The sequence below is a fragment of the Neolamprologus brichardi genome, chromosome 6 (assembly GCF_056152115.1).
Source record: "Neolamprologus brichardi isolate AB-2024 chromosome 6, ASM5615211v1, whole genome shotgun sequence".
In the NCBI taxonomy this organism is placed as follows: Eukaryota; Metazoa; Chordata; class Actinopteri; order Cichliformes; family Cichlidae; genus Neolamprologus; species Neolamprologus brichardi.
In genome coordinates this window covers 15,442,852-15,462,783 of record NC_142109.1, presented here as the reverse complement: position 1 = coordinate 15,462,783, position 19,932 = coordinate 15,442,852, and the positions used below count along the sequence as shown (strand labels likewise).

General features: G+C 40.9%; 1 protein-coding gene across 3 annotated transcripts in view; it reads right to left on the bottom strand.

Moving 5' to 3' along the window:
• Window positions 1-5,313, bottom strand: part of fbxo41 (F-box protein 41) — a 65,618-nt gene extending 60,305 nt beyond the window's left edge. Inside the window, exon 1 of one of the 3 annotated variants that reach the window (XM_006787121.3) lies at window positions 5,177-5,313. The gene's annotated coding sequence lies outside the window, so the exon portion shown is untranslated. Of the gene's footprint in view, window positions 1-4,624; window positions 4,921-4,971; window positions 5,111-5,176 lie in introns of those variants that run through there. The other 2 variants (XM_006787123.3, XM_006787122.3) reach the window with 2 other exon arrangements.
• Between the last annotated feature and the right edge of the window lie 14,619 nt (window positions 5,314-19,932).

Genomic DNA, 19,932 nt, shown 5'->3' with positions numbered 1-19,932 from the left:
AGTGTACTGACATATTGTATCACAGTGTGGTACAGGAACTGCACAGAAGCAGAGAGAAGGCTTCAGAAGATCATGAACACAGCTCAGAGGTGCCTGCAGGACTTGTTTACCTCCAGCTGCCTCAAAGGATCTCGCGCATCCTAGTTCTCACCTGTTTGACCTGTTGCCCTCTGCCAGGCACTAGCAGTCCCTCAAATCAAGGACAAACAGACTCAGAAACAGTTTCAAGTGGCATAACAACACTGAACCTCAATATGCAGACTCTCCACCGTCACTACCACCTCCTCTTCCTGCAAGAATTTCTTTCCCGTGTAATAACACATCGAACAGCAAAACTTGCTCAATAAGCGCATCTCAAAGACTTATAAACATTTACTCTGCAAATGACTGTTCCCCTTTGCATTGCACAGAGTGTGCCATTTATATGGATACACTGTAATAAATGGTTGGTGATATTAAAGTCCTGTTTGTGGCACATTAGTATATGTGAGGGGGCAAACTCCTCAAGATGGGTGGTGACCATGGTGGCCATTTAGAAGTCGGCCCCATCTTGGATACAACTTTTGTTTTTTCAATAGGAAGAGGGCCATGTGACACATCAAACTTATTGGTAATGTCACAAGAAAAACAATGGTGTGCTTGGTTTTAATGTTACGTATATATATATATATATATATATATATATATATATATATACATATATATATATATACATGTTCTAAACACAAAGCTTTAAAAAAGCTAAAACTAATACAACTATACCTTCTACTGCAGTGACTGAATAGCTGCCATTGCACTGCAGCTCAGGCATGTCCCTTGGGGAAAAAAATGCTTTTAGTACCCCATTATAGATGATAGCTTCACTGTTATTTCAGTCCTCTAGAGATCTGTGCAAACTTAGAAAACTGATCAGTTTTTAAGCAATAATGCCAAAAAGGCTCTTGTCAAATGTAAATATTTCAAAACATTCCTGATTTTCAATTACCAAAAAAACTAAAAACAAATAACCACTTAATTATAAAACGCTGTAGTTTCCACAAAACCAAATAATTTTAATATGTTAATTTGTGAATAAATATTTCTGTATTTCTGATGACTGGCAAAGAAACTACCCATCAGATTGCATTAATAAAGGAAAGTCATTTATAGTAGTACTCCTGTGATGGAATAATACCACTTTGCTTGAAGTTCCTTGTGCGTTTACTACAGTGCACACAAAAAAAGTGGTAAGGAAATGTAATAAAGCTCAACAGATGTGTTCAGCATTAAGATTTTGACACATCGGTCCTTTTTACAACTGAAGGATAGGATGTATTAATCAGAACTTTTCTTCTGGCATCTGGGCAGTTGCCCACTTTACTCTGATGAGCATCGAGCTCGAGACAGGACAAGGCTGCGACAGCCTCTCGCCGATCTGAGCTTATGGACAGACTCATCCTCTGGCTCGCCGCTGTCTGCTATTGATCCAGACAGCTGTTCACTGAAGCAATTACATTCAAGTATACATGTACATACAAGCATGCCAAGAGGATGTTGTTAGGCACACTAACGCCACAAGTCCATGCTCATTATGTGGGCAAATCTGTGCACTGTACAAATTCAATACTGACAATGTAGGCACATTTCTATTCTGCTTGTTCGTTTCCCCAGAAAATAGAGGGTTTTTACAATAATGTGGGTATGCTAATGAGGGAATATACAAAAATGAATTTTTTCTGCAAATTTCTTAACAGTTAATAAGATCAATTTATATGTCATACGCTTTTATTCAGCAATTAGTTCATTTAAACAGCTGCCTATGCAGATAACACATCTGTCACCTCCACTCAGGGATGTTACAGTATCCTGCTTTCTCTCCACTGCTCATCTTCTCTAAAGACTACAGAAGCTTCTTACTGTATGTTTGCACATTAAGCCCCTCCATGCCTGCCTAAACAATAATGGGGACGAAGCTCCTATAGAGGATGTCAGGAGGAAATGATGCAGAAAATGGCCTCTGTGATTTGTGGCTGCATTTTGACTGTCTCTGAAGTCCTCTTATACTCATTAATCCTGGGCTTGTGGTGGCATAACATGCAAGTTGCAGGTGAAGAAGTGAGGGTTAAATATTTGAACATTGTTCATAACATTTTTAGATGTCACTTTTTGATGTTTTAAGTTTAAAAACCTTAAAATAATAAATGAAGATATAAATAAGTAAATATGGCACAAGAATCATTTCTACATTATGGTCAATACAGTCGTTGATAGTCACAAGCCGTCAGAAATGCTTAAATGCCCTGTGACAGAGCCATGAGTCTGATATTCGATCTGTACATAATGGCCAGACAAGTACTTTGTCCAGCAATGCAACTTCTACTCCAGTGTTTACAACACTCTCAGTGCTGTCTGTAGCACGTGTAGCAGGATTTACTGTCCTGTGAAAAACTGCTTCAATAGGAATTAATCAAATGCACTTGTATGACCACCTCTATGAAAGTAGATGTTTTGGCAGTTTGCTGGTCTGGAGCATACAGGCGTGTGTGTGTGTGTTAACAAAAGGCCAATCTTCCCAGGAATGGACATCTCAGGAAATTCACCCAAAGGTTAGACCATGAGTGCTCAGAGAAACTGCAAGAAACCCAAGAGCTACATCTTAGACTCTAACAGGCCTCAGAATGTCAAATGCTAAAGTTCATGATAGCACAATTAGAGAAAGACTGAACAAATATGGCTTGTTTGGTAGGTTACCAGGGGAAAGCCTATTCTCTCTAAGTGTCTTGCAGCACTGCTTAGGCGGTGCATTTAACAAAAACAGAGCATATCAGCACTGCTGGCACCGTGTTGGACGGGTGATGATTTGGTCTTGCTTTGCAACCATAGGACTTGGGCACCTTGCAGTCATTGAGTCGACCATGAACTCCTCTGTATACCAAAGTATTCTTGAGTCAAATGTAAGGCTATCTGCCCAACAGCTAAAGTTTGGCCCAATCTGGGTCACGCAACCGGACAATGATCCCAGGCACAGCAGCACATCTACGACAGAATGGCTGAAAAAGAAAAGAATTTAAATGTTGCAATGACCCAGTTAATGTCCAGACCTCAAGACGATTGAAAAGCCCTGGCAAGATCTTAAAAGAGTCAAACTGAAGCAACACTGTAAGGAAGAGCAGGCCAAAATTCCCCCACAATGATGTGAAAGACTGATAATGTCATACAGAAAACAGTTGGCTGGCTGTACATCTGCAGAAATAAATAAAAATAACTAAAGAATCTACGTTAAATTCTAGAAATAAAGTACATAACAAAACACAGCCAGGAGAACATGATGAGCTCCAGCACCAAAAAAAAAAGCTGATGGCTGCTACTCCAAAAAACTAGCAGACATGCCAAAATCTTACTTTGTTTATGTCTTTAGCACCAAAACACCTATTTAACTAAATTTGTTCTTTCTCATTATTAAAACATCTCAGTTTGACTAAAGCAGATGTCACCAAGACAGCCCCAGCAAACACTTGTTTATTTCCCTTACAAGAAGCTACTTCATTCAGCTTTACGTCACATTTTTCAGTTTGTTGCTCATAGTGACTCTGTCCCACCAGTGGGACCCCACCCCTCAGTTTGAGAACTGCAGACTGAAAGGATGCAGATTAAAATCTTTGGGAAAACAGCAAAGACGGTGGCAGAAGTGTAACTTCTGTGGTAGTTGGGGGACCTTTTTAAAAACTTTGATGAAACTTGGGGCAAAGTCAATGAACATTTTTAAGCAGGTTTTACCTGGACATGTCCATTTTTAATGTCCAAATAATCAATGAGATTTAAGTTAAGATAATTTAAGTTTAGATAATCCTTCAAAAAATATTTTCCAGAGGAGTGCCTGGAGGTGTCACCATGGTAAGACCTGCATCAAAGGATTCTACCAGACAGATAGCAGTACAGACAGTAAGCATTGTGCATCTGTATAAATACTTGCCTCACATGTGATCAGTCAGGAAACCATCTGTTTGCACTGACATTTGCATGACAAATGACAACTGATGACCGGCTATGCTATAAACTGACATACTGTCTGCACACAAGCATGTTGTATATAACTGCATTGCAGATAAAGGACACAGCTCTTCCTTAAATAAAATGAGCACTCACAGGCCCTGACAGCTCTGTTTTCAAAAGAGTTAAATCTACTTCCACCCTGTACAAACTCAGCTCTAATCTTGCAGCCATCCCTCTTTTTTCAGCATGACTGCCCCAACTTTTGTCACATCAGATTTCTACAAACACAGCAGCAACATAAAGGCTAAGGCCCACTGACTCTGAAATTTCTCCAGCTCTGTAGTCATATGGCAGTTTCCCAAACTCTAGCAGCATGCTGCCTTAAGAGCTGAGGGTACATCAGGGGAGTTTGAGGAGTCCTTCGGGTATATTATTATTATTAGACCATGCATATAGAGTCATGACTTCCTTTGACACTTTCCTCTTGAATCCAAGTGTGCTCAGAGGAACAGCACAAATTTGTGCAGTGAACATTGTATAGGCTATAAGGGGGGGGAAACATGCAGATTTATGCTCAAGCTGTGTGAGCACATTCAATAAGCAAACACATGCAACTTATAACAGATAGCATCCTAATATTTCTACATACAACCTGTCCAGTTCCTACAGGCCAAGGCCGGCCAAAGTCTCAGAGCGATCCCTGAAAAGCTGCATGTAGCTGTCGCCTGACAGCCGCCAGCGACGTGACAGCAACCACTGGATCATCCGGCGCTGACGATCTTTGATCCTCACATTTTGCACCGCACATGGATCAACCACAAGCAGCCGATCAAGTGGGTGTGGACGAGCGGCACCACCAAATGTTATCTCACAGCCACGAACGCCTCTGCAAGCGCGCACACATATACACACAAGCCTAGGCCCGGAGTCCAGCTTAATTCACACCGATACTCGTGACAGCAGCCGTGCACAACGGGGAGGGGACAACCTGGCGTGTACCCGATTTTCTCCTGTGTTTTCACGGCAGCACTGGCTCCTTGCTGGACCCGGACTCCCGACGTTGCATAAAATTCGTTGCACTGGAAGAGCGGAGCGGCAGCAGTGAAGCGACAAAGCATGCACACACACACACACGCTGACACAAACGTGATCGGAAGACAGAGGGACGTTGGAAAAAGCAAAAGAAACGTGCGGTCTCACTCACCTCCTAATCTTCTCCCCATTTTTCTCCCCCTCCTGCTCCAATCAAGGGACCGCTCCAGCCTTCAGTGACGTCACGCAGCCCGTCTCTGCAGCAGAGAGCAGCAGCAGGCCTGCAGAGGACGAGCAGGGAGGAGAGGAAGAGTGAGGAGGGAGGAGAGAAGGAGAAAGAGAGAGGGGGGGAGAGGAGCAGATGCAAAAATGTGAATCATTAAGAAAAAAAAAAGAAGCCCTTCTGTCCTCAGGATAGGGAGAGGATATTGTACCAACTCAGGCTGTGGATGTGGAAATTGATTAGACATCATATTCATCCAGCTCAGCAGCTCACCATCACAAACTGGAAAGACAGTTTTGTCCTACCAGCTGCCTGCTTGCTTATTAATTAACATCAAGTAAACATGGGTAAGGTAACATCTCTGTCATCCAGGCAGCATGTTCACGTGTCTTTGGTCAGAAGAAGACAGAAAGGGTCTTTTAATTCAACATATGCTGAGATATATTTCTCCCATACTGGTTTCTCTTCACTGGCTTCCTGTGAAATCCAGAATCAGATTTAAAATTATTCTCCTCACATATGAGGTCTTGAATAATCAGGCTCCCTCTTATGTTAAAGACCTCATAGTACCGCATCACCCCAGTGGAGCACTTCGCTTACTTGTAGTTCCTAGAATACTTAAAAGTAAAATGGGAGACATTTTACAGGTTTTCAGAAACCAGCTCCCAGTTTGGATTCAGATGATAGACACCCTCTCTACTTTTAAGACTAGGCTTAAAACATTTATTTCTGATCAAGCATACTGTTAGGGCTGGATCAGGTGACCCTAAATCCTCCTTAGTCAGGCTGGAATAGGTCTAGTGTGCTAGAGGCTTCCCATGATGCAGTTAGGTTCTTCACTCACCTTTTTCACTCTCTGTGTGTTTATACACCACTCAGCATTTAATAATTAGTTATTGGCTCTTTTCCACAGCATGTCTGCCTCTCTCCCTTCAACCACAGCTGTACTTGGCAGATCACCGCTCCTCTCTGAGTCTGGTTCTGTAAGAAGTTTGAAGGTAGTTTTTCCTTCCCACTGTCGCCAAGTCCTTGCTGATAGGGCTGACTAATGATAAATCTAACAGTATTTTGTTTGTTGCCAATCATTAGTCAGTCCACATAACAATTAATTATCAGCTGTTTTGATAACTGCTTCTCAATTCAGTTCAACTCAATACATTTATGTAGCGCTTCTTATATTGCTCTATGAGCAAGAATCTGGCGACAGTGGGAAGGAAAAACACCCTTTTAACTGAAAAAACCTCCAACATTTGAAGAGGCAGCCATCTGCCGTGACTGGTTGTTTTATTGTTTTTTTCTCTTTTTTTACACAACTCTGCATCACCCAGATGTCAACACAGGTCCCAAAAGTGCCAGTAAATTAATAACAGCTAATTTCTTTGATTTTTTATAGAATAAAAGTATATGTGTTTAAGTTCACCTGCGATATAAAAAATTGAAGATGCTTGGTTTCAAAGATAATCTATACATTTTTAGAGCAAAATATCTCCACCTGATAAATGTATCAGTGGCAATGTGTTTAAAGTTAGGAATTAGGATTCATGCAAGCTAGAGATAGAATCTGTGAGAAATACAATTTATCAATTCAATTAGGATAATGTAAATTCAAATAATATGACTAATGGATAATTTTGGTACATTTTCTTTGAGAGACTTAGAGACGGGACACAAGGGTGTTGGATGGGCTACAGCCCGGTGATACTGGAATAACTGGAACAATGGTTAAAAAAGTCACACAAGTATTTCTTAGACATGCTTTATAGATGTAACGACTAAGGGCAGCTAGTTCAAAGATTTAGGGACTGTTCATGTTTAAGTGAATGCATTAAATTTACAGTGTAGTAACAGTTATTGCAGCTATGATGTGTTTGTCCTCCATTGTTGTTAATTTATGATGGGATAGCTGGTGTGTTATGGCTCAAGGTGTTGAGTTTGGTTAGTGACTGGCCAGCATGAGCCCCACACTGCCATGGTAATCAGTCACTTCTGGCTATTGTTCCCATTTAGCATATTAATGCTAATAAAACTGTGTTACTGGAGCTGAGCAACGTATAGACCTCAGGAATAACAACTGGAAACTGAAGATTCAGCTTTCAGGCCCTGTGTGTCACAAACAGTCTGCCTCGGTATCTGAGGGACTTGCTTAATGGTAAAATGGTAAATGGCCTGTATTTGTATAGCGCTTTACTAGTCCCTAAGGACCCCAAAGTGCTTTACACAACCAGTCATCCACCCATTCACACACACATTCACACACTGGTGATGGCAAGCTACATTATAGCCACAGCCACCCTGGGGCGCACTGACAGAGGCGAGGCTGCCGGACACTGGCGCTACACCGGGCCCTCTGACCACCACCAGTAGACAACGGATGAAGTGTCTTGCCCAAGGACACAACAACCGAGACTGTCCGAGCCGGGGCTCAAACTGGCAACCTTCCGATTACAAGGCGAACTCCCTTGTAATCGGAATGCAGTTAATGCAATTCACCATTCACTGGCTTTTGTTTTAGCTTTGATCATAACTTTTATGATAAAGATTTGATTTCTTTTCTTTAAGATTATGTCATTTATTATTGTAAATGTTTTCACAATATTCTACTTCCTGTTGTTTTTTTTTGTTTTTTATCTTTTTGGCTGTGCTGTTTTAATCTTGCTGAGATACATTTTGGGCTGCATGTGGACAGCAGCACGCAGAACTAAACTCGGCAGATTTCACTTTCTTTTGTGCTCATTTCTCTTTCAGCTCTGATGGTTTCTTGCTGTTTACTACAGGCAGTCATGGTAAACAAATCACATTTTTTTATGGGTGGTTCTTTGATAACACAGAGTTAAAGAATGTTCTGGACCTTTGAATGCAGCGTGTTTGTGTGTGTGTTATAATGGGGGTCATAACTCTTCTGCTAATCATACAGTAGGCTTCTTTGTGGTGACAGAAAAGAGGAAAAAAATAATACACAAGCAAAAATCAGATTCCAGGGATTTATTCACCAGCTGATGTTTGTCCCATGCTTCACAGCCTGTGGCTGTATTTTGTACTAATGGTTTAGAAGTAGCAGTCTGCAAATAATGAATTTGTCTTTGTCATCCACACGTTATAGCTTTTTTTACACACGTTGCTTATATACATTTGATACAAAGACACAAGCATCCATCTTGATTTTGACTGGTTCTCCTACAGAACAGGACTCACTCAGTAACATTAACAACCAGAAGGGCTAAAACTGTCTTTGTGGACACTCACTGGCCAGTGTATTAGGGACATTTTGGTGTGTTTTGCTGCTGGAAGCAACCACCTGAAGTTAGGTACACAGGATGGGCATGGTCAGCAACAATACTCAGGTAGGCTGTGGCATTTAAGAAAATATCCCCCACACCACTACACCACCAGCAGCCAGAACTGCTCATATAAGGCAGGATGGATCCATGTTTTTATGTTGTTTACACCAAATTCTGACCCGACTATCTGAATTTTGCAGCAGAAGCTGAGGCTCATCAGACCACGTAATGTATTTCCAATCTTTTTATTTCCCAGTTTAAGTGAAACTCTGTTAATTGTTATGATCTTTTGCATATCTTGGTTGTAATGAGTGGTTGTTTGAGTTCATTTTGCCTTACCATCAGCTGGAAGCAGGTCTGTCCATTCTTCTCTGACCTCTGACATCAACGAAGCATTTTCTCACTGGATATTGTCGCTTTTCTCTCTTATTTTCTTTTTCTCTGTTAACCCTCGAGGCGAAAAATCGCAGTAGACCAGCAGTTTCTGAAAAAAAATCAGACCAGCCCGTCTGGCCAGCACTCATGCCATGTTCAAATTCACTTATATCACCTTTCTTCTTTCAACACGTGCCTATTCGCCTGAATGCACGGAGTTGGCTAATTAAATATTTGGGTTAACGAAGAGTTGACCAGTTATATGTAATAAAATGGCCGGTGAAAGAGAATAGTACTTTCAACAGAAATGGAGGTATCATTACACAGATTTAAATCAGTGTAAAGCAAACAATGATGTTTTCATCCAGTCGGTGCTACAATAATAAAAGATGTTGTGTTTTAAAGGCTGTGAAATCCTAAATCTCACGCTGTTGTAACTCTGTGTTCCTGATATTAAACACATAATCACACAATGATGCAAATTGATCCACTTGAATGATATCATTCAGTGTTTGCATGAATATGTGTTATTCGAGGCACATGCAAACACACTCTTTCTGATAATAGCTGACTAAAAGGGTGCATTTAATTAAAGGAGGTCATTAAAACCTCAGCATCATCTCAATCAATATCCTTTTGGTGTGGAAGAGGCTGAATGCCTCTTTATGTGGGGAAATGTTCAGCTTTCACAAGCTGAAGCTGCAGACCTCAGAGTGAATGCACTGCCTGGTGTTTTGATTTGATTTCACTGTAGCTTAAAATGAACACAGCCACAACCAGAGGTGTTCTTGTGTGTTTGCGCCTGTACACTTGACTGTGAGAGAGAGAAGACTTTAGGAGTGACTGAACGTGACGCACATAGCACATGTATTCACACAAACAGACGCGATATAGTGCAAAGTCAGTACGTGAATATATTTCAATCTTAACATTAACATGTAACAGAGAGAGAGAGAGATGCATACGGTCCATTCAGGAACTTAAGCACCACTCCCTGGTGAAAGATGAGAAATGCACTATGTGCAGGCTGAGAATACAATAAAATTAAAGACAATATATTCTTAAATATACTGCATCTAAATAAAACTGATAGACTATTGGAAATACATTTTTTTGTTTAAAAAGCAGTTTGTTCTGGACATTTTTTTAAAATTCAGATGTCATTTTTTTTGGGTGACAGACACTGAAATGGTGGTGTATCACACAATCTCAAAGTTATCATCAAAATGAAAAAAATGTGAAGATTCACAAACAAAAAAGAGAAAGAATCTCTTCACCTTTAAAAAACAGAAAAATAAAACTTTGATTGTGGGGTCTGATGAGGAGTAACTTGCTTTTATTCGACATTGATTTACTGCATGTGGAACCACTATGTAAATATATATAGATATGTAAGTACAGTGATTGATGAAAACCTGTCATGGGACTAAAAATACTGGTGTAATGTACTTTTTTTTTTTTTTTAAAGGATTGCAACATTTATACATTTATACTGAGACAGTTTGCCGTAGATAGACATATACTGATTTTTCTGTTGAAAGCCTTTTTTTTATTGACTGGTAATTTCCACTCTCTGTAGTTAATAATAACAAACTCAATACTATTATAAACATAGGCAGGAGCATTTCAAGTCACCCAACTTATAAGACGTGGCAAAGGGACAACACATACACCTTACATCTTGTGCTCAGAGGTCTTTGATACCTTGTAGTATACCTCTGCTAAACAGTTAATATATATGATGGTATGTTGGTACGTTATGGTGTAACATGGTTGCAATGAGTTTTTGTGGTAGCTGTAGTTATGATATCTTTACCCTTTTGATTTTCTGATTGTCGCAATAAGGCACAACTGGAAATTCCAAAAGAATGATAACAAATGTAATCTAATATGATCTAATATACACTCACTGGTCATTTCATCAGGCTCACCTGATCAGCTGTTCATTAATGCAAATTTCTAACCAGCAAATCGCATGGCAGCAACTCAGTCCATTTAGACACGTGACTGAATGTGGCATGGTTGTTCATGGTATTTCAGAAACTGCTGATCTGCTGGGATTTTCCCACACAAGCATCTCTATGGTTTACAGAGAATGGTCTGAAACAGAGATTATATCTAGAGAGCGTCAGTTCTCTGAGAGAAAATGCTTTGTTGATGCCCGAGGTGAGAGAACGACCAAACTACTTTAAGCTGAAGGCAACAGTAACTCAAACAACCCACTCATTGCAAACCAGGTATGCATCTCTGAATGCAGATGAGCAGCAGAAAACCACACTGGGTGCCACTCCTGTCACAAACAAGAAACCGAGACTACCATTTCCATGGGCTCATCAAAATCAGACTGTAGATTAGAAAAATGTTATCTGGCCTAACGAGTCTCACTTTCTGCTGCAGTACTCGGATGTTATGATCAGAATTTGATGTAAACGCCAAATCGTGGATCCATTCTTTGCCTTGTATCGATGGTTCAAGATGCTGGTGGTGGGAGACATTTGGCACATGTTTGACCCCCAGAGTACCAACTGAGCATCTTCTGATGGCTGCTTCCAGCAGGATAGCACACCATTTCCAAAACTTAAATTATCTTAAACTGGTTTGTTAAACATTAAAACTGGTTCACTGTAGTCGTATAGCTGCCACAGTCATTGGCATTAATGGATGTACAGTTAAAAGAAAATCTGGAGCAACTGTGTGATGCTGTCATATCAATATGGACCAGAATCTCTGAGGAATATTTCCAGCACCTTGTTGAATCTGTGCCATGAAAAATTAAGGCAAAAGGTACATCTAAGAGTGTCCTTTAGTGTAAATATACCAACTACTGTAATGTCTAACACATGAATTGAAAAGCAAAGGCTCTAACCTTTTTTGATGTCTTTTGTCTTTTCACTAATTTCAATTTGAATTTGGCCCACTCAACTTTGGATTATTCTGAGCAAGCGTGCAGAACATTAAAGTGTCAAATGGGCCATAATTCAACACTTTCCCGCAACTGTCAAATTATTCATGCCAAATGTTAACATTTCCCTCACCAGTCTTTCTCGCTGACTTTCTCAGTATAACTCAAAGGAGATCAAAGCCTGGTGAATTCTCCGTGGCCAGTAAAAATGCATTTTTAAAGCTGATGTTACAGCAATGAATAGACAGAAACACAGCGCAGAAATGTGATCATTGTTGAATTGATATGTCACGAAGGGAATATTTAAGATTATTATCATTGATGTGCTTCTCCACAGTATGACAGCGACCCATAGGAGTCACAGTAACAGAGATCTATCTGTAGTTATGAAAGAATGAAGGTGTCTGCACCACATTATGTGGCCCCTGAATGTAAATTTTCAAAGGTGATCGGATATAAAGCTAAAACAATCAGCTTACTCTTTATGTCATGTGTGGGTGCAGAAAAGGATCCAAATGCACAGTTCTTGAACAAAAATCCATCTTTTCAGGTAGAAACTTCAAAACAACAAAACAAATGTTTGTCCTTTGGTCTGTAGCGCTATTTATCCGTCCACATTGTTTTTGGAATGACTTGTCTATTTTTTGGGAGATATTGTCCACCTTCTCTTGAATATAATAGAACTAAATGGACTTCCACCCCCGACCATACGTTGTTGTGGTAGCTATTTTCTTACCGAACAACACCCACCAACCGCATTCCTTATACCTGCGATGAGAGGCTCGTGACAGGGTGACAGGATGTAAAGATTAAAGGTGTCTCGCCTCAGCTGAGCTGTGCTGTCAGCCAGCTGCACAGTCGCTTTAACCTGGTGGATGCAGTTCAGTTCAGTTTGTTTATTTATTTATTGTTTTTCAGAGTAACTGGGTCATGATTTCTAGAACCAGATATTGCTGCCGGGTCTTTCTAAGATAATTTTTGGTGCTTTTTGACCACCACAAGGCACATGCCATCTGATTCCATTACATTCAAAAGAACGTGGCCGATATCTTCAAAACTGAACATCTCACACCCAAAAAGGGTTTAGGTAGGATTACAAGAAGACTGAAAATATGTAGCTTTAATAGGGGGATGAACTGACCCGTTAAACACAGGTACATGCATTCTGAGGAAGAAGAAGCTATTCATTTGACTACGATAAAGATTAATCAATTAAAATTCCTGCTTTGCATTGTTAATCTGAGGTGGTCTGGGATCAAGTCTGCTTTGATGACACTACAAGTGCACTCTTGATGAGCATTAAGTAAAGAATATGTAACAGTGAGAGTGGTAATTGGAATATAACTGAATATTTAAAGAAAAAATACCCCTCAGATATCTGTTTCCCTTTGATTTAGCTTTTCTGTCAGCTATATCTTTCCCTGCATCTCACAGTAACAGCTGACACCTTCTGGCTATTTCTTAAAGCATGTAACCCTTTTCATTATTTAAAAAAAAAAACACACACAGTAAAAACCCAAACCTGTTACATCAATCTCTACCCCTCTACGCCCTCTACATGCCGCACTCATCCAGTCATGACAGGGAAAGACTGACACACAAAAGCTTAAAAACTCTCTCCCTCAGGAGATTTTGATAGGATGAATATGATGCTGGGCCGTTTTCTCGTTCTCACGTCAAAAACCGTGGCAAATTTAGACCGAACACCTTTATCCATCCCTCCTTATTCATATTTATGAGAAGTGACTGACAAACTCATTGTTGGGTAATTACAGTGTGGTGAACCTTCATTGTCTTTAGATTGGTAGAGACTGAGACATGCTGTGCTTTGGCTTGCTGCACTAATGCAAACCTCTCCCATGTAGATATTATTAGTCGCTGTTTGCTTAGCAACCACAACACATGTCTGACATTTTTGTACGATGAAAACGCTTCGCCTGGAGTTTATTTTATTTTGGCTGTGAGAATGCTTATTTGTTTTTGTTTTTTTAATATATACAAAAAAAGGTGACAAAGAAGAAGATGGCTAAGAAAACAAAGGCAAAGTCTCACATTATAATAATTATTATTAACAATATGATTATTATACCTACGCGTTAAAGCCAGAGATTAAAGCATGTTAACGTTATTTAACACTTGTGTTTTTAACTAATGCCAAGACCACATGGGAAATCAGTGGAGGAGGCAACACCTACAAATAGCAGTGGTAAATAATTCATCCTAATGTAATATCTACAATATATTTATGGAATAGGTGTGATTATAATCTGAAAACAAATCTAAGTCTCTTTGTGATCTTAAGATTGTTAAGCTGAATTTTACAGGTCACCTTAGAATAAATATGCCATACCTAAACAGATCAGTAAGCCAACAAAACAGGGGGGGAAATGAAGGCAGAGAAGGTAGTATGATCTGCGAACAGCAGGGGGCACCAGTAATATGCCTGGATTGACTGAAGTGTTACTGAAAGAGAAAAATACTTTTTAATCATCAGAATGAGATCAAACCAAATATTTAAACTGTTTACAGACGCACTGTCTTGATGTGTCTTGATGCTAATTATTCCCTTTCTGGCAATTCTAATCAACGTAATCTTTATAGATAACTAGTCAGATGATAAGAGTATGGAATACAGAATGATATAAACGCTTAAGTGTGTGTGTGTCTGAGAGAGTGAGCTGCCATATTATCCCCCTGTAAATGTTCACCACATTTTTTCTTCTTCTTTTTTACAAATCAGTTTACTCACTGACCAGCGACCACACGCTGTGCAAAATGACAGCCAGCCTGGCTTTCATGAAATTCCTGCTAAATCAGTAAGTCAAATGGTCTTTTGCTGTCTGTTAACACTCAGGGTAACACAACGGAGCAACGCACGAGCCCGTGGGAGCTCGGCCAATATCAATATATCACCTCGAGTGCCAATTATACTCATTAAAGGGATAAAATGAGATGGAACTGCAGGCGAGCAGCTTGAAATTCATCATCACGTTCCCCGTGCAACAATGCAACTCCACTGCAAAGTGTGCAGTTTATTGTCGAGCAGTCCGGCCACGACAATGAACAATCTGGAGCAAGAGGCCAAATAACAGGCAAATACGAAAACATTTGGAAATCACTCGAAGACAAATTATTCATTTTGGCAAACGCTGCTGTTATTACTTGCACTGGCTCTTAACACATCTGAGCACTTCACATCCAAAAACAACAGAAAAAAAATAGCGAGAGCTCAGGAATGTCACAACAGCTCAGTTACTGAGGAATTATAGTTTCATTTCTCTTCTAATACAAATATATGTTTTGAATTTTATCAGCTGTGTGACTTAGATCAAGAGCCATTAAGTGATTGTAGGGTGGTGGCGGCGGGGGGCTGTACGGAGAACACAGTGCCATCTTTTGTTTTCACTAAAATAACAAGAGTGGAAAGTGATGTTGTTTTGGCTCAGCACTTGTCAAATTAGAATGCACTGTACACGCAAACATGAGCAAAGCGAGGTTTTAGCCACCTCCTCAGAAGGAAAATCCCCTCCTCTTTATTACACTGTGATAAAATTATTGTTTTGTAATAGGTTTTGTTCATTTTGGGTAGTTGGGGGGGGGTTGCTTTCACAGTACCCAGCGATCCTGCACAGCTACAGCCCAGCGGCCCGTGCTGAACGAGGACGCACCGTGCATGATCTGATGAAGCAGTCAGGTTTACAGTGTGGGCCGTTGTGCACTGTCGCACCCCAATAAATCTCCAACTAACGCCGATTGTGTTTTGTCAGGAAAATATCTGCACAACAGAACGATTTTTCAAAAGAGTCATATTCTCGTGCACAAACTGCCACTGCACAGTCATTTCAGTTCAGTGCAATGCCTGCACTTAAGGAGGGCAGTACATACATAGCAGTGATAGGTGGAGGCTTTTCGTGCTGCGGGCTGCTCAGCATATGCCTGCACAGTCATTGTTAAAATGATTTCTGAATGGAAACCAGTGTAAGTCTGCAAACACATGTACGTCCTCATATAGTGATACACGGATTTTAAAGCGGGGTGTGGGGGGTGGTGGTGGTGATGGTGGGGGGAATCTGTGTATCACAATGACAACGATTATCCAGATCTCTGCATCCTTAGCTTGAGCCATGGATGTTGCCATAGTAACACGAGTATGTCTTATCAAGTACAGCCCTTGTGATTTTTTTTCTCTTTTTTTCCCACTGCAACTTATTTAGGCTGTTCACTGTAGGTATGACAACAGGCTATTGAGTTGTTGCATTCATTTCCATGTTAATAGAGTTAACAGCCATTGTATGTTAGCTTAACCTTTGATCTTGCCTTGTCAAATTGTTGTCAGCTAATATTAAATTAGGCTCGTAATAGAGGGTTTTTATGTAAATGATGTAAAAATGCTGCAAAACTATAAATAGGCGTAATTCAGCCGAGAGCTAATGTGACGGTCTCTGTGATATCAAAACATTTTTTTGCTGCGCTTTAATGATCGGAATCTGAAAAGCCATTTGTGATCCAGAGTGTTCAGAGGCGCAGAGGTTGAACGTTTAATCCCATTCAGCGCATCACGGTATATCCTGGCTGCAGAAGTAGGACGGCTGCGTGCATCAATGAGGAGTTTGGGGTTCCTTAAGAAGCTGAGCTCTCTTGTTTAAACATTAAAAGCTTCTAATTTCGCGCAATTTGCATCAAACCCTGTGTAAATAATCGTGAATCGTGCCAGTCTGGGGCTTGCAGCACTTTGATCCCTGCAGCGTTTCTGCTTACAGGGAACAACCGCAAAGTGCAGATTTTATTTGAACTTGGGAGCCACTTTGCAGCTCCAGCTCGTCGCATACTTGCGCTTCCTCCCTCGTTGAAAATAATGAGGCTGTTTGATGTGAGGCCACTATGGGCCGTAATGAGAGGAGTAGACTGTTCAGGACACATGAAAGCTCTTCAGTCCATTTGGACCGTGAGCGGCCATTACGGTCGCGGGACCGAGAAACCGGGGAGGTCTGCTGACTTTAAGGGGGAGGGGGGATTTAATGATCGAGGCAACAGCCAAATCTGTCACCCTTTTAACATCTTGCGGAAGGAGGTAGGAAAATGTTTCAGAGGTGTTAAACACAGGGAGACCCGCGACATCTGAGGGCACGGTGAATGGGCCATACGAACAGAAACGCGGTCACATTCTCCAAAAAAGGACTGAGTGCAGCCCAGCTACTGTAGGAGATCACAAATGAAGAGAATGTACAACATAAATGAAAGTCCTTGATTGTGCCGGCTCTGTGACTGTTTAAGTGATTGTTCAACTTCAATCACACTTCTGGATTCGCTCACAATGATAATTTCTTTGAGGGTTGTTCTTTCACTTTTTTTTCCTTTTGAAAGCCTGTTTTTTAATGACCCGCAGAGTGATGAGTCCATAAATTATCCGTTTCTCATCTAAAACAGGCAGGAAGCAGCTCATCTACCTCTCATCATATCAATCTCTTCCTCCTTTACTAGACACCGCTGTCAGTAGTGCCCAGAAGAGACGCAAACACAAGTGAGTGGATGAGTAGGAGGAAGGAGAAGCTGATGGTGATGGAGGGATCAGCAGCTCTTCATTTATCTGCAGGATCTGGAGGAAGAGCTCCAGCTGAGATGGGGTTAATATTTCCCCCTGTCCTCAGAACTTCTACAGGACATTGTGATTTGTCACCTGAGCAGTAAGCTCGCCCCACCTCCTGTCAAGAATATAGTTAATGGTTAGACACAGCATACAGCATCCTGCCACTTCCTAACAAAGGAAGGCCTGCCTCAGCCTCGGAGAGCTTTGGACCCCGTCACTCTCTTGTCTCCACCGAAGATGGCACTTCCCCGTCAGTTAATGGTTAACAGACATGTGGATGTATCAATCTTGAGGAGTGACAAGGAGTATAAATGCACAAATACACAGACGGTGGGAGCTCAATGCTGATGCTGTAAACATATCTTGTTAACAGGAAGCAGACCCTATGTCGCAACAGCATTGAGTGACAGGATCACAGATGACTAACAGCAACAGCACTCGCTCTTTTTTCTTCTTCTTCTTTTTCCCTCTCCTGTTTTCTAACCTAGCGTTTTTGCTGCTCAATCTTCAAAGCATAAATTAGCATCATTTTCTTGATCAAGTCTTTGCCGCAAACCTGTTTTAAGAAAGAATATTTATTGACCAAAAGGATGTTCAGTCAGAGAATAGGCGAAATGTACATAGATCATTCAGCAGATTGTGCCTTTCGTAAATTTAAATCCTCCAAAGCTGCTCATTTTCCAGTCTTGCCTTGCCATAAGCTCTCTAAAGCAGTTACAAAAACTACAAAAATCACACGACAAGTGAATTCTACAGAGAGAGAAAGTGTTTTGATTTTTAAATGAGCGCTGCTGATCTGACTCATGCATATGAAAGCCCCCATTTAAAGCACCGAGAATCAGAGGAAAGGGACAAAACATGTCTCTTTAGGTTTCCAACACCCTACAGGTTTGAGATCAGAGACAGCTCCTGTCTGATATGTGGCTGGCTCTTTTATGCCTGGGAAAGCATACTGTATCGCATACGCCCCTGTGTGACCCCGGCATGGCTCCTACACACTCAGACAAGGAGAGACGTCACTCTCTGAGCGCTCTCCTCTGGTAAAAGTGACAGTCAGTCACCACCTTAAAGGCACAAAGAGGGGGAGAAAGAGGGGCAGAGCTAGCTATTATGCACTGCTGGGGAGAAAGCAGGGAAAAGGGATAAGGAGGTGAGGGGACTATAAGTGACGCTACATGCTAACGGGAGGACAGCACAGTGGCCTGTGGAAGCAGAGCAGGCTGGAGAGAAAAGTATGTTTGTATTTTGCTACCTTTCAAAAGAAAATGACCGTGCAGCTTTTATATTAAAAAGCTACAGTTACTAGTTAAAGTTTAAATACCATGTGTGTAAAGAATTTACAGCAGAATGTAAGATACCAACATACGTTTTTGAGGAGGGCCTTTGCATATTTAAATACGTCTTCTTTTTAAGTGAGACCAAAAGCCTTAAAATGCAGCAAGAGCCCTTTTTGTTTGCCTCAATCCTATTCATTCATTTAGTATGGAATTTATTTAATGTCATTATTTTTACTCGAGTAAATGACACTAATGGAAATGTGCAGGTGGTGCAACAAAAAGGAAATGCGCTCTTCTTGACTATTCTAGATGAGATGATTGCAGACATACTGCTACAGGTATAAACACTGAGTAAGGAGTGCCAGACCTCTTCTAAAGGTGAGCTTTCACATAAAACATCAGCAAGGCTCATGCATGACAGCAGGAAGGAGGCACATGGAAAGATCAGCTCAGTTCAAATCTGTTTTATTTATACAGCACCAAGTCACAACAAGGCACTTTATACTGTAAGGTAAAGACCCTACAATAACACAGAGAGAACCCCCAAAACCAAACAGCACAGTTATGAGGAGGCACTTGGCGACAGTGGGAATAATAAACTCCTTCTTAACAAGAAGAAACCTCCATCAGAACCAGGGTGAGGGAGGAGCAGCCACCTGCTACGACTGGTTGGGGGTGAGGGGAGAAAGACAGGACAAAAGTGGTGATGTAAAGCTAGATAAATGTTTAAATATATAGATTACATACATCAACAACGAGACTTTGCAAAACTAAGAGACTGGATGCCAACTTTTACATAACTAAGCATAAAAAAAAATAGAGCATGAGAGTTGTCACAGATTGATTTTTGGCCTAATTGTGACCACAACATGTTCAATTCAGACTTCAAATACAGTTCTATTTATTTCACTTCTTTCTGAGGTCTCACTAATTTGAGGAGGCCTGCATTGCTCAGGCAGAGTGGAGTCTTTTGGAGAATGACAGCCTGCCTCCTTTCTGTTTGCTGCTGTCTGTTTTGCCTCTACAAAGAGGCCTCAAGGACAGCCTGGCTGCTTGTTGACAGTGCAGACACTCAGTGAGTTCCCTCAACTGGCGGGAGGCTATAAAGAAAACCGTGTGGACGGATAAACTTCAAAACCAGATGACCGTGCTCGCTGTAGCATGCACTCATCTCTCGTCTCCTTCATATCAAGTTGTTCCATAATAAATGTATCTATATTTCATGCTATTCATCTGCATGGTTAAAAAAAAAGCACCTCTTTATGATTTAGGGCACTTATGTGGCT